The sequence below is a fragment of the Pinus tabuliformis genome, chromosome 3_2, assembly GCF_031772625.1.
Source record: "Pinus tabuliformis cultivar Carrire ecotype Pingquan chromosome 3_2, CPIR1, whole genome shotgun sequence".
NCBI lineage: Eukaryota > Viridiplantae > Streptophyta > Pinopsida > Pinales > Pinaceae > Pinus > Pinus tabuliformis.
The window spans coordinates 847,239,659-847,256,119 of record NC_142302.1 but is presented as its reverse complement, the minus strand read 5'-3'; the positions used below and the strand labels follow the sequence as shown (position 1 = coordinate 847,256,119).

General features: G+C 39.7%; 1 pseudogene across 1 annotated transcript in view; it reads right to left on the bottom strand.

The window, feature by feature from the left end:
* Positions 1-15,464, bottom strand: part of LOC149183310 (serine/threonine-protein kinase PEPKR2-like) — a 35,862-nt pseudogene extending 20,398 nt beyond the window's left edge. The window contains exons 1-2 of the transcript XR_016257693.1: positions 14,753-15,464; positions 13,773-13,803 (exon numbers count right to left, since the gene is read on the bottom strand). The product of XR_016257693.1 is annotated as a serine/threonine-protein kinase PEPKR2-like (transcript). The remainder of the gene's footprint in view (positions 1-13,772; positions 13,804-14,752) is intronic.
* Between the last annotated feature and the right edge of the window lie 997 nt (positions 15,465-16,461).

Genomic DNA, 16,461 nt, shown 5'->3' with positions numbered 1-16,461 from the left:
TACTTTGACAATGATAATGTTGTTGAGTTTTCTCAGATAACTCAACTAGGGTCAGAGGATAAAGGACATCTTAAAACAGAAATCATGTCAGTCCACCCTCATCTCGAAGTAGAAGATCACTTAAATGATTTTACTATCCCAGGTAATACCCCGATCTATGATTCGTATCATGAGGAAAGCTCCATCCCTGTTTGTAATCATGACCTAGTTCCCTATTCACAAAACCTGGCCAGTTTTTGTGAAAAACAAGATGTTACAAGTAAAACCCAGTCGTGCTGTAACACTATTTGTATAAATTCCCAATCATTCCTTTCTCACTCAAACTCATTATGTACAAAATCGGATTTCTTTTCAAATCTTCAAACTTTTGATAGATTATGTTTTAGCGACTTACATATGAGAATTTTCTTCTCGAACAAAATCACAAAAAACTCAAAATTAACAGATAAAAAGTTACAAGTCATTGAAATAAAAAAATCTTGTCCACAATTTGACTTGTTATCCTTCCTATTGCGACATCATCAATTCACAACTGAAATTCATTCTGATTTTTATGATCCAATAGGTACCCAGTTGGAAACAACTTTGCATAAGAAAAGAAAATCAGCCAGAATTCCAATTGAGGTTCTGTGTTTTTATTTCTTAGCCAACAATTACGATCCAAGAAAAATTCGATTCTTTTTATTAATGCTTGGAAGATTCATTCGGCTAGGGATAAAAATGAATAGATGGTTCCATTGGAAATATCATTTCACATAGTTATTTCCTGTATATGGTTAGAATAGGAGTAGGAGTAGGAGTAGTTTAGTTAGGTTTTTGTTTTTAATAACTGATAGGCAAAGCTATACATATTCTCTTCATAACCTCAGAAAATATTTGCCTATCATTCCTTTTTAATTTCCTCCATAATAATGTTTGTTCTGGTTCAATGACATTTGACATTTACTGAAGATACCTTGTCTCTGTTTAAAATTTGGAACTTCTGCTACTATCAACAACGAATCTTTTAAGAAAATTTGATCTTTATTATCATTAGAACTTCAACCCATATATGATGATAGTTTCAAACTCCAAAATTTTAAAGAAAGCTATCTCAGTATAGGATTTGTTTTAGGTCAGCACAATGAAAGGTATCAATCTTAAGATAAGTATTCTCTGTCAAAACAGCCTTTATCGCCCTATCATTGTCGTCCAGAACTTTCTTAAGGAAAAACAATGACTTCCTCCCTGCTAAAAGGAAATTACAGCATTCAGAGAAACAACCCAAGAAAAACACTATATCTCAAAGAATAAGAGGTCTCATCACGAGCCGACTTATCATGATCACAGATATTATAACTTGCTGACTTTGCCAATACTGTCTATCAAAACAGGGCAACGACTTAAGATTGTTGCAATCAAAAGACAAGAGGTCTCATCACGAGCCGGCTTGTTCAGCAAAAGTGTAAATCAAGTGAATGACTGTGTCATAATTTGGCCACCAAACCAAGACATTGTTCTTTAGAGAATTAAAAAAGGAAAAGTGTGTAAAAAGGATTTTTCTCTGGAATGTTGCGAGTAACCTCAAGCAGGATAAAGGATCATTGCTGGTTAAAAGGTAACCCTGTCGAGGCTATGGACGCCTGCTGGCAGCAGAGGCTCTACCTGCGACTAAGGAGCATACTAAAGGACTGATAAACAGAGAAGACTTTATTTTATGTTTTACAAAGACCAAGTAACAGCTGATTTAGATGCAAAGACGAACTGGGTGTACAAATAATTGAAACGGAAAGAGTTTGAAACGAAACATCATAGGCAGTTTGAAGTCTCATTTGTCTTATCTTTTTATAATAAAGTTCAAATTTTTAAATTTTTCAGAAGTTTTTAAAAAGCGTCAATAGAAATAACAGAGATAACTGGTTCTCCCAAGTGAATCGCCAATTGTTGTGGCCAGCAACAACCCCCCCCCCCCCTTTTTTATTTAGTATCAAATCATGATACCAAATGAATGGGGACCCTTAGATAAAAATTTTAAGAAAAGCTAGACTTTCTTTTTTGAAGTTACAAATCATAATTTAGAAAAGGCATCTTAGATATTTTTCTATGGAAGACGATAGGTCTTTTAAAGTCGCGTATGCAAAAAGATAGGAAACATCTCCGTTACTCTTCTAAAAATCAAAATACGCGCCACCCTCATGATTAATAACGACATCGCATCGCACCATACTGATGTCCATAACGAAAAGCCAAGAAATTCGCCGATCTGCGATATTGCGATCGCTAGATCGCATAAACAAGCCAGACGAGATTTGGCAAGCACTAGGTTTTGCGATCTGCGATATTGCGATCGTGCGACATGCGAAGGTACGTCAGCAAATCATAAAATCACCTTAGTACGAATCCTTCGGGCGCGCCTTTCAAAGGAAAAGCCACTTACCATTACCTGACCTGAAATCATGCGCTTTTAATGTTAGTAAGTAAATTGGTTGTCAGTCATTAAGAGGATTAAAGACGCGTGCCTTGTTGGATATTTGCTTCACGTAAGGTGGCGTAATTGATTTATCTCTTGCATTTAAAACTCTCCCATCACCTTTCTGATCGGACATTCCATTTCACTTGTAATCTGCAGGAACAAAGTGCAAAGACGACTCAGAAAGAAACACAAAGTAAAAATGGGAAAGAAGAACAAGGCTCAGAGCTCCGAAGCAAGAGAGAAGACCAAGGAGATGGCGCCCCTATACACAGATACAGCCTGCAACCGAGATGCAGGAATCTCCACATGGGAAGGCATGTACAGGCTATTAGAAGAGGAGAAGCCGAGAATAATGAAAGTGACTGCCGTTGCAGGTGCACCACGCTCCTCTGAAGCAACCCTAGAAGACCTAGCATGTTCATTCCTTCACAGAATAGCGGCAAGGCCTAAGATTCTACCATACACAGATATGGTCAAGTGGATTCTGGATGATGCAGAATTAAACAACAGACAATTCAAGATTCAGGGACATGGGCTCGTGGGATCTTTCGCCGCCCAAGATCTGAAGCTAATGTACCATCTGCCCGAACCGCAAGCGACCTATAATGCAGAATTTCTTAGGAAGTTCGCAATGGAGAACCCAGATCTATCGGACACCACTAAAGAATGGTCTAGAAGAGATGAGCCGTTAAAGAAGGATAAGAAAGGTATGTACAGCACTGGTTCCCTTACTTCTCCATATTGTTTTGCTGCAGCCATGCTGTGTAGGTTGTTTGGTATGCCCGATATCAACAAGTTTTCATCTGAGTGGCTGCCATTAATTGACGCTGCCACAAATGCCGATTTAGTAGATTGGGCTAAAATTCTTTCCGATACTCTATATACGGTTGTGGTTAGTTACAGGTCCAAAAGATCCTTTTCTCAAAGGGTCTATCCTCCTTTCTATTTGGCTGCCTATGTTATGGATTCTGTTTGCCTTGTATCTAATTTCCCCATTATGGGATGGAAATGGACTACCCAAGACCCGTTGCCTATTCACGTCTATCACAAAGTCTTGTGGGATTCCCAGTTTGCCCCTCATTTTTACCAGATTTGCCATGGGCTTATATTGCCCATATATAGAATGATATATGGTAAGGACCCCCCAAGGTGCTCTCCCGAAGCCGAGACCGACATCATCTCCATCGCAAGATGGTTTGGGGAAGAATGGTTTACTTACATTCGAGTTTATGGAAGCACTGTTCCTCCACATGTCCTACCCTTGTATGTCCCAGACAAGCTTTTGGCTCGAGAAATCGCTTATCAAACCTGCTCTGAAGGCGGCTTAACCAAAGAATTAAAAGATAAGAAAAAGGCCATTTGGCCTCAATTTCCCGTCAATTGTGGGGCCTTCTCTTTATTCGATGCAGGACACGCTTTTGATGAGGTGGAAAACGTGACGTGCCTTCAATTATATAAGTTCCCAATGAGGCCATTCGACCCAAATAAAGTTGCCCAAGAGTTTACTACGAACGTCAAGATAAGAGTGTTCTTCGGACACAAAGATTTGTTTGACGATCTCTTTCAGGGTAAGAGCTCACTCAAAGAGATTTTGCGAGAAGCTCAGTCAAGGTTATCTCCAGGTGAACTCCAGAAATTCACATCATATAGAGATAGAAGGCTGGCCAGCATTCCACTAGAAAGGCTACGAATACCTACTAGAGAGCCAACTCCGAGCATCAGCCTCAGCGAGAACTCCAGCACTTCCAAATCTAAGTCCAACGCCGCGCGAGAAGGTTCCGAACATCCTGAAGAATCTGTGCATGACAAAAGAATTAACGAAGAAGCAGTCAAAGATACAGCTCGGTCCAGTGTAATGTTTCAGCAACAAGTTATCACCTCGCCACCAAGAGATGTTCCCCCTCCGGTTATCGAAGCTCCTCTCACAGCAGAGCTAGATAAAGAGTGGGAGTCCTTCAATGAATTAATCAACCTCGAAGGGCAAGTCCCAAAGACGCCCGTGAACGATACACAGGAGGTGCAAGAAGTTGCTCCAACCATAGTCAGCGTTACCACAGAAGCAGAAGATCTCTCCATCACTCCATCCTCAGAACTTCTACTTAACGTAGAAGAAATTCCCCCACTAGATGTGTTCTACAGTCCCCAGCACAAAGCAGTTGTGAGAAGACAAAGAAAGAAAAGAAAGCTCGAAAATGCACTGTCTCAAGACGCTGAACATTTAGACGTCTTGTGGAAAGACCCAAGTAATAATCCTACAGAAAATCTTACGAAGCTGTCTCAAATTGCAGGAGCGTATGCTTCTGCAACTATTGACAAGGCCTCTGAAGTTCAGCAGCTCTTAAAGGAACGAGAAAATCACATACAACTGCTACAACAACAGTTACAGCAAGCCAACGCAAACAATGAAGCTTCCAGACAGCTCGAAAAGCTCCAAGAAGACTTCCAACAGATGCAAATAGGCTACCAAAAGAGTCTTGAAGAAAAAGAAAAACAACTGCAGGCGGAGCAAGAAATGCACAGAGATGAACCTAAGCTTGCAGAGTTTATTTCAGAGTCCATCGGCTTGAACGAGCAACTACTGCAGCAACAAGAAGAATTGGGGCGTAAAATATCACAGTGGAGGCACTTCTGTGAGCTAAGCGACAAAATCACCAGTCAGGTGGTGGAATTGCGAAGCGAATATGATCAGAACGACAAGAGAGTGACAGAGTATCTGACTTGGCAAGACGATGAGAAGGGAAAAAGAGCAGGAGCACCTAGAATTAATGAAAATCATAAAGAAATGCTCTTTAATAAATGGGACGAGCAGATCACGCAGGCAGAGCAAGCAGCAGAGGCAGCAGCGACACAGGCAAGTATTCTTATCGACTGTGTAAATGAAAATTTACACAGGGCCAATTTGATTTCAGAGACCACCCCGGGATACCTACCAAACAAGTTGCAACTGGAGACAGAATGGAGGCAAAAGGCACAGGCAAAAGGGAAAGCTATCCAAGCACTGGCTAGACTGAATTGGGAAAGTTACTGGATGTACCTGGTTAAACCACATAGCCAATGGATGACGGTAAAGTGTATCATGAACGCAGCCGAGAAGGTAGCGCCAGCTCTTATAGATGTCGTTTTCGCAGCCCAGCTCAGAACGGAAATTAGCCAGCCGACTCTTCTCAAGCCTATGTTAGAAACATGCAACTTCAAAGACCAAGTCCACAAGTAGTTTTATTTAGAATGTTGTTTCTTTTTGTTTTAGTTATATTAGAAAAAGGACGGTCGTTTGAAAACCGAATCCTTAATTTTGTAATAATACTATTATTAGGATTAGGACATAGTATTTTAACCCTTCTCATTGCATTGGAGAAGGGTCCAGAAATTTGTCAAAAACTTGTCCTCAGAACATGCACTTCTGCACCTCAGAGGAGGTTTTGATGAATGGAAGGATCGGATTTATTGATATTTGCATCTTAATGTCTGCTACTGATGTTGCATTTCTGTACTCTTAGTAGGTGTTAGAAGTAAGTAGAAGTAAATCATTATTGCTTGAAGTTTGTGAGTAAAAATCAGTCATAAATGGTACTTTTATCTCTTGATGAATTTCTACTTATTTGCTTAGAGTGATATACAGCTGATGTTATTTATATGTTAATGTATAAATGTGTGGTTACCATTTGGCACTTTTGTACAATGGAGTCATTTGTTCATGCTTGACATATGAATGATTTATCATGCGATATGCAGTCCACAACTGTCCTGTTTAACTTCTTATGCAGAATGGTTTATCTTAAATGGTTTATATTCTTATAGTAGCTGAATAATCTTCATTACCAGTTATTATATGAAATCTTTTTAGATCGCATGATGGAAAAGATATACCCCGGGTTAGCGTAGATTGCACATGTTGTTTTCATTAGATTTCAGCAGCTTATAGTCAAATCATGAGTTAGATTTAAATTAGCTCTCAAAAGTTCTCAAAGAAACAGCATAATCAAACCCTACACACACACACACCCCTTAGATCGGGAAGCTGGTCCCGTTATCCCCAGTCGGACCCGCTACACCAAACGGGCAAGGAGCCGCCAACCAGGTTCCCGACCGGGTGGGTATCCCCCTTGTTGTTGACCCGATTTCAGGGCCCTCAACATATTTGGCGCTAGAAGGAGGGCCTGAGCATAATACCTGTTGGAATGTTTTTGAATTATAAATCTTGAAACAGGATGACTACTCATGAAGTTCCTATTTGGAGTTGCATCTATGTTCATACCTCTTCCAACATTCCACCGGACGTGGTAAGGCTATTGTCTCAGGTAAAGTTCAATGGTAAGAAAAACTCTTCCGCATTCAATCACGCCCTTCAGTTCATACAAAAAGTTTCAACTTCTGATACTCAGAAGATTGATGAAGGCGTTTTGTGCAGGATTTTTACTCTTACCTTCACAGCAGAAGCTACAAAATGGTGCAGAACCCTCCCAGTTGCATCAATTCACAGCTGGGACCAGTTCGTTAAGATTTTCATCTTGGAATTTGATTGTTATGATTACGACCAGGTATATGATGAAATTGATTATCTTAGAGAAAAAGATGAACCCGTAAGGGATTTCAATATGCGATTTCATCTTAAATGCCTACAGTATGATCTTGAAAATGAGCTCACAGACGAAGAATCTTCAGATTACGATGAGTATTTCCCACCTCCTGTGTCTGACCAATCAGAAATTAATTCTACCTTTGTTAGCTTTTCTTCTAATATGAATGATCATTCCAAGTTAAATACACAAAGCATCCATAATGAAGAAAATCTACAAAGCCTGGGAGTCATGCATGCTCTACTACCAGAAAAGAGAGATGAAGATGCTAAAAGCAAAATTACCTTGGAAAAAGAAGATGACTCTGACAATATCATTTCAAGTCAACGAATGCAGATGCCAAGGTTAGATCAATCAAATGTTTCCCTTTCAAAAAGTATCAGCGCAAAAAGGTATGATCTAAAGCCCGACATTTGTGATGGATCTGATGAACAAAGTTTCTTTTATGATGTTTTTAAATGCATTGTTCCAGATTTACATTTTTCTCTTTATCCTGATGTTTTTAGTGATGACAACCTTTCCCCTCTTAATATTCAAGATATCTCAAAAACTACAGAGGGTTATTTAGATGACTCATCATTAGGTTTTCAAGTTAAAGAGATTGCATTAACACAGCTTTCGATCAAGGATAAAAAGGGATTGCCTGAACTCCCTTGTCAGAAAACATACAATGAAAAGGAGGAACCTAGGGAAATCTGTAGAGTCTTTTGTGATAGTTACTTTGACAATGATAATGTTGTTGAGTTTTCTCAGATAACTCAACTAGGGCCAGAGGATAAAGGACATCTTAAAACAGAAATCATGTCGGTCCACCCTCATCTCGAAGTAAAATATCACTTAAATGATTTTACTATCCCAGGTAATACCCCGATCTATGATTCGTATCATGAGGAAAGCTCCATCCCTGTTTGTAATCATGACCTAGTTCCCTATTCACAAAACCTGGCCAGTTTTTGTGAAAAACAAGATGTTACAAGTAAAACCCAGTCGTGCTGTAACACTATTTGCATAAATTCCCAATCATTCCTTTCTCACTCAAACCCATTATGTACAAAATCGGATTTCTTTTCAAATCTTCAAACTTTTGATAGATTATGTTTTAGCGACTTACATATGGGAATTTTCTTCTCGAACAAAATCACAAAAAACTCAAAATTAACAGATAAAAAGTTACAAGTCATTGAAATAAAAAAATCTTGTCCACCATTTGACTTGTTATCCTTCCTATTGCGACATCATCAATTCACAACTGAAATTCATTCTGATTTTTATGATCCAATAGGTACCCAGTTGGAAACAACTTTGCATAAGAAAAGAAAATCAGCCAGAATTCCAATTGAGGTTCTGTGTTTTTATTTCTTAGCCAACAATTACGATCCAAGAAAAATTCGTTTCTTTTTATTAATGCTTGGAAGATTCATTTGGCTAGGGATAAAAATGAATAGATGGTTCCATTGGAAATATCATTTCACATAGTTATTTCCTGTATATGGTTAGAATAGGAGTAGGAGTAGGAGTAGTTTAGTTAGGTTTTTGTTTTTAATAACTGATAGGCAAAGCTATACATATTCTCTTCATAACCTCAGAAAATATTTGCCTATCATTCCTTTTTAATTTCCTCCATAATAATGTTTGTTCTGGTTCAATGACATTTGACATTTACTGAAGGTACCTTTTCTCTGTTTAAAAATTGGAACTTCTGCTACTATCAACAACGAATCTTTTAAGAAAATTTGATCTTTATTATCATTAGAACTTCAACCCATATATGATGATAGTTTCAAACTCCAAAATTTTAAAGAAAGCTATCTCAGTATAGGATTTGTTTTAGGTCAGCACAATGAAAGGTATCAATCTTAAGATAAGTATTCTCTGTCAAAACAGCCTTTATCGCCCTATCATTGTCGTCCAGAACTTTCTTAAGGAAAAACAATGACTTCCTCCCTGCTAAAAGGAAACTACAGCATTCAGAGAAACAACCCAAGAAAAACACTATATCTCAAAGAATAAGAGGTCTCATCACGAGCCGACTTATCATGATCACAGATATTATAACTTGCTGACTTTGCCAAAACTGTCTATCAAAACAGGGAAACGACTTAAGATTGTTGCAATCAAAAGACAAGAGGTCTCATCACGAGCCGGCTTGTTCAGCAAAAGTATAAATCAAGTGAATGACTGTGTCATAATTTGGCCACCAAACCAAGACATTGTTCTTTAGAGAATTAAAAAAGGAAAAGTGTGTAAAAAGGATTTTTCTCTGGAATGTTGCGAGTAACCTCAAGCAGGATAAAGGATCATTGCTGGTTAAAAGGTAACCCTGTCGAGGCTATGGATGCCTGCTGGCAGCAGAGGCTCTACCTGCGACTAAGGAGCATACTAAAGGACTGATAAACAGAGAAGACTTTATTTTATGTTTTACAAAGACCGAGTAACAGCTGATTTAGATGCAAAGACGAACTGGGTGTACAAATAATTGAAACGGAAAGAGTTTGAAACGAAACATCATAGGCAGTTTGAAGTCTCATTTGTCTTATCTTTTTATAATAAAGTTCAAATTTTTAAATTTTTCAGAAGTTTTTAAAAAGCGTCAATAGAAATAACAGAGATAACTGGTTCTCCCAAGTGAATCGCCAATTGTTGTGGCCAACAACAACCCCCCCCCCCCCCCCTTTTTTATTTAGTATCAAATCATGATACCAAATGTATGGGGACCCTTAGATAAAAATTTTAAGAAAAGCTAGACTTTCTTTTTTTGAAGTTACAAATCATAATTTAGAAAAGGCATCTTAGATATTTTTCTATGGAAGACGACAGGTCTTTTAAAGTCGCGTATGCAAAAAGATAGGAAACATCTCCGTTACTCTTCTAAAAATCAAAATACGCGCCACTCCCATAATTAATAACGACATCGCATCGCACCATACTGATGTCCATAACGAAAAGCCAAGAAATTCGCCGATCTGCGATATTGCGATCGCAGATCGCATAAACAAGCGAGACGAGATTTGGCAAGCACTAGGTTTTGCGATCTGCGATATTGCGATCATGCGACATGCGAAGGTACGTCAGCAAATCATAAAATCACCTTAGTACGAATCCTTCGGGCGCGCCTTTCGAAGGAAAAGCCACTTACCATTACCTGACCTGAAATCATGCGCTTTTAATGTTAGTAAGTAAATTGGTTGTCAGTCATTAAGAGGATTAAAGACGCGTGCCTTGTTGGATATTTGCTTCACGTAAGATGGCGTAATTGATTTATCTCTTGCATTTAAAACTCTCCCATCACCTTTCTGATCGGACATTCCATTTCACTTGTAATCTGCAGGAACAAAGTGCAAAGACGACTCAGAAAGAAACACAAAGTAAAAATGGGAAAGAAGAACAAGGCTCAGAGCTCCGAAGCAAGAGAGAAGACCAAGGAGATGGCGCCCCTATACACAGATACAGCCTGCAACCGAGATGCAGGAATCTCCACATGGGAAGGCATGTACAGGCTATTAGAAGAGGAGAAGCCGAGAATAATGAAAGTGACTGCCGTTGCAGGTGCACCACGCTCCTCTGAAGCAACCCTAGAAGACCTAGCATGTTCATTCCTTCACAGAATAGCGGCAAGGCCTAAGATTCTACCATACACAGATATGGTCAAGTGGATTCTGGATGATGTAGAATTAAACAACAGACAATTCAAGATTCAGGGACATGGGCTCGTGGGATCTTTCGCCGCCCAAGATCTGAAGCTAATGTACCATCTGCCCGAACCGCAAGCGACCTATAATGCAGAATTTCTTAGGAAGTTCGCAATGGAGAACCCAGATCTATCGGACACCACTAAAGAATGGTCTAGAAGAGATGAGCCGTTAAAGAAGGATAAGAAAGGTATGTATAGCACTGGTTCCCTTACTTCTCCATATTGTTTTGCTGCAGCCATGCTGTGTAGGTTGTTTGGTATGCCCGATATCAACAAGTTTTCATCTGAGTGGCTGCCATTAATTGACGCTGCCACAAATGCCGATTTAGTAGATTGGGCTAAAATTCTTTCCGATACTCTATATACGGTTGTGGTTAGTTACAAGTCCAAAAGATCCTTTTCTCAAAGGGTCTATCCTCCTTTCTATTTGGCTGCCTATGTTATGGATTCTGTTTGCCTTGTATCTAATTTCCCCATTATGGGATGGAAATGGACTACCCAAGACCCGTTGCCTATTCACGTCTATCACAAAGTCTTGTGGGATTCCCAGTTTGCCCCTCATTTTTACCAGATTTGCCATGGGCTTATATTGCCCATATATAGAATGATATATGGTAAGGACCCCCCAAGGTGCTCTCCCGAAGCCGTGACCGACATCATCTCCATCGCAAGATGGTTTGGGGAAGAATGGTTTACTTACATTCGAGTTTATGGAAGCACTGTTCCTCCACATGTCCTACCCTTGTATGTCCCAGACAAGCTTTTGGCTCGAGAAATCGCTTATCAAACCTGCTCTGAAGGCGGCTTAACCAAAGAATTAAAAGATAAGAAAAAGGCCATTTGGCCTCAATTTCCCGTCAATTGTGGGGCCTTCTCTTTATTCGATGCAGGACACGCTTTTGATGAGGTGGAAAACGTGACGTGCCTTCAATTATATAAGTTCCCAATGAGGCCATTCGACCCAAATAAAGTTGCCCAAGAGTTTACTACGAACGTCAAGATAAGAGTGTTCATCGGACACAAATATTTGTTTGACGATCTCTTTCAGGGTAAGAGCTCACTCAAAGAGGTTTTGCGAGAAGCTCAGTCAAGGTTATCTCCAGGTGAACTCCAGAAATTCACATCATATAGAGATAGAAGGCTGGCCAGCATTCCACTAGAAAGGCTACGAATACCTACTAGAGAGCCAACTCCGAGCATCAGCCTCAGCGAGAACTCCAGCACTTCCAAATCTAAGTCCAACGCCGCGCGAGAAGGTTCCGAACATCCTGAAGAATCTGTGCATGACAAAAGAATTAACGAAGAAGTAGTCAAAGATACAGCTCGGTCCAGTGTAATGTTTCAGCAACAAGTTATCACCTTGCCACCAAGGGATGTTCCCCCTCCGGTTATCGAAGCTCCTCTCACCGCAGAGCTAGATAAAGAGTGGGAGTCCTTTAATGAATTAATCAACCTCGAAGGGCAAGTCCCAAAGACGCCCATGAACGATACGCAGGAGGTGCAAGAAGTTGCTCCAACCATAGTCAGCGTTACCACAGAAGCAGAAGATCTCTCCATCACTCCATCCTCAGAACTTCTACTTAACGTAGAAGAAATTCCCCCACTAGATGTGTTCTACAGTCCCCAGCACAAAGCAGTTGTGAGAAGACAAAGAAAGAAAAGAAAGCTCGAAAATGCACTGTCTCAAGACGCTGAACATTTAGACGTCTTGTGGAAAGACCCAAGTAATAATCCTACAGAAAATCTTACGAAGCTGTCTCAAATTGCAGGAGCGTATGCTTCTGCAACTATTGACAAGGCCTCTGAAGTTCAGCAGCTCTTAAAGGAACGAGAAAATCACATACAACTGCTACAACAACAGTTACAGCAAGCCAACGCAAACAATGAAGCTTCCAGACAGCTCGAAAAGCTCCAAGAAGACTTCCAACAGATGCAAATAGGCTACCAAAAGAGTCTTGAAGAAAAAGAAAAACAACTGCAGGCGGAGCAAGAAATGCACAGAGATGAACCTAAGCTTGCAGAGTTTATTTCAGAGTCCATCGGCTTGAACGATCAACTACTGCAGCAACAAGAAGAATTGGGGCGTAAAATATCATAGTGGAGGCACTTCTGTGAGCTAAGCGACAAAATCACCAGTCAGGCGGTGGAATTGCGAAGCGAATATGATCAGAACGACAAGAGAGTGACAGAGTATCTGACTTGGCAAGATGATGAGAAGGGAAAAAGAGTAGGAGCACCTAGAATTAATGAAAATCATAAAGAAATGCTCTTTAATAAATGGGACGAGCAGATCACGCAGGCAGAGCAAGCAGCAGAGGCAGCAGCGACACAGGCAAGTATTCTTATCGACTGTGTAAATGAAAATTTACACAGGGCCAATTTGATTTCAGAGACCACCCCGGGATACCTACCAAACAAGTTGCAACTGGAGACAGAATGGAGGCAAAAGGCACAGGAAAAAGGGAAAGCTATCCAAGCACTGGCTAGACTGAATTGGGAAAGTTACTAGATGTACCTGGTTAAACCACATAGCCAATGGATGACGGTAAAGTGTATCATGAACGCAGCCGAGAAGGTAGCGCCAGCTCTTATAGATGTCGTTTTCGCAGCCCAGCTCAGAACGGAAATTAGCCAGCCGACTCTTCTCAAGCCTATGTTAGAAACATGCAACTTCAAAGACCAAGTCCACAAGTAGTTTTATTTAGAATGTTGTTTCTTTTTGTTTTAGTTATATTAGAAAAAGGACGGTCGTTTGAAAACCGAATCCTTAATTTTGTAATAATACTATTATTAGGAATAAGACATAGTATTTTAACCCTTCTCATTGCATTGGAGAAGGGTCCAGAAATTTGTCAAAAACTTGTCCTCGGAACATGCACTTCTGCACCTCAGAGGAGGTTTTGATGAATGGAAGGATCGGATTTATTGATATTTGCATCTTAATGTCTGATACTGATGTTGCATTTCTGTACTCTTAGTAGGTGTTAGAAGTAGGTAGAAGTAAATCATTATTGCTTGAAGTTTGTGAGTAAAAATTAGTCATAAATGGTACTTTTATCTCTTGATGAATTTCTACTTATTTGCTTAGAGTGATATACAGCTGATGTTGTTTATATGTTAATGTATAAATGTGTGGTTGCCATTTGGCACTTTTGTACAATGGAGTCATTTGTTCATGCTTGACATATGAATGATTTATCATGCGATATGCAGTCCACAACTGTCCTGTTTAACTTCTTATGCAGAATGGTTTATATTCTTATAGTAGCTGAATAATCTTCATTACCAGTTATTATACGAAATCTTTTTAGATCGCATGATGGAAAAGATATACCCCGGGTTAGCGTAGATTGCACATGTTGTTTTCATTAGATTTCAGCAGCTTATAGTCAAATCATGAGTTAGATTTAAATTAGCTCTCAAAAGTTCTCAAAGAAACAGCATAATCAAACCCTACACACACACACACACCTCTTAGATCGGGAAGCTGGTCCCGTTATCCCCAGTCGGACCCGCTACACCAAACGGGCAAGGAGCCGCCAACCAGGTTCCCGACCGGGTGGGTATCCCCCTTGTTGTTGACCCGATTTCAGGGCCCTCAACAAGTTCATAATTGAAGCATTAGAATAACTAAGAATGCACGTTTCAGGTTGACTTGGTTCAAAAGCAACAGGTTCATAAAACTGCACGTCAAGATGTTATGAACCCAAGAGCTTCTTTCTTAAATATGAACACCATAAATAAAATTAGATTTGTTTTGATCATATAACAGATCTAAAATTTGAGAATATATTTGAAGAACAATTTAGATTGATGTCCAAAACACTAATTCATTCCCAAATTGTGGTGTGCATACAACATTGTTACAGCTTAGTCTGCAGTATTAGACCAATTACGTGAGAAAATACAGAAACATTGCAGTAAAAAGAACCAACTATTCAATTTGTTGAACAATTATAGAGCCGTGTGAATTGACTCAACATTCCATGTCAAAGTTCAAAATTTCATGAAACTTCAGGAGAGTAGTGGTACTGCCATGAATTCTCATGGCAGTACTTAATGAACATTATTAATTCTTTGATCAATTTAGCAGCCTGGTGCTGAGAGTAGCATCCATTCCTAGACATCTCATCGATCAGGCATCCACCAGAGCATAATTCCATCACAAGATGCAAAGATTCTGCATCTTCATACACGGCTTGGAGTGTGACAACACTGGGATGGCCTGAAAGATGCTGCATAATCTCAACTTCCTTATGCACGTTTTCTTCAGTCTTTTTGGGCAGAGTCTTGCAGGCCAGCTCTTCTCCAGTAGCCTTGCTCTTGCATATTCTTACCAGACCAAATTTGCCTCGTCCCAATTCTAGGCCTAAAGAATAATCAGTTTCAAGCTTCCGCTTCCTGCCAGTCCGAGTAGCATGATCAATGCAGCCAACCTTTCTCTTTAACCCTCGTCCTGGTGAATTAGGTAAACAACCCCTTCTTGGAGGAGGAGCAGTAGCAGCTGCTGTAGGATGCAGATGCCGGGAACCCAATTCTTCGTCCCTCATCTTTTCTTTCCTCCGCTTCCTCTGCTGTTGGAAAGAAAGGTGTGTGGCCAATGATGTGGAAGATGCACCATCATCACATAGACGAGCTCTCTGTTCCAAAATGGCAAGATCTATTGCTGCTCCTTTTCGCTTCCTTCTTAATGAATCCATAGCCAAGGTCTCTGGGGTTTCTCGACCACAGAGGACATGAAGAATGAATATTTGTCAAATAGGAGCTAGGGAAAACAAATCGATCTGTGGACACAAGAAAAAACCAGTAAATAAAACAAGAACAACCACTCATACGATCTGAAATGCTTCTTCAAAACAAAAAGCACGAGAAAACAAAGAATCAAAACTGCCTACGCTGTGTCAATATATGACAAGCTCATGATACCCTCCCGTTTTCTTCATAATGCGTAGTCATTTCTACACTAACGAATACCCTATTTTCTAATTCACGAAATACATCAAATACCCTTCTCAATATTCCACCGAAATTAATTCAGAAGAATTATAGCGCCCTCTTTTCAAATCCCATCCCCAACATTATACATCCTACTACCGCAAATATGCCCCAACCCTCCTTTCCACACAGAGACGCGAGAAAAAGAAAACCCTGAGCCCCAAAATTTAGGAATCGTTACATACCTCTAGCATTCTCTGCTGATCGCCTCAACTCCCGCTAGAATATCCGTGAGAAAACCTCAATTTCGCATCCGGCGAAAAACATTTTCAACATTTACAACATTTTTATTGCGAAAGTGAAGAAAACAAAACAACATTTGATTTTGAAGTCCCTTTGAAAAAGTTGCATCCATTTGTTGAAAATTCCCTAATCTTGCATTTTTCAACTCAACAAGGTTGTTTAACACTTTACATTATTTAGAGGATGTTCATGGCAGAGAACAAAATTCAAGACGTTGGCTCGAAAAGCTTTTTCAACACTTACAACATGCTTGTTGTGGATGTGAAAAAAACAAAACATCATTTGATTTTGAAGCATGTTTGAAAGAGTTGCATTCATTGGTTGATACCCTTTGTGTTAACTATGCAGGATCATCCATGAAATATGCTTGGAGGATTTTTTATGTTACATGGTTTCTTACAAATTTTCCTAACATGTCAAAGTTATGACAGACAATACTTACTATTCTTGCATAAACCTTTCACATAAATCCCTGAACCTCATAGTTATCTCCTGAAGACCTA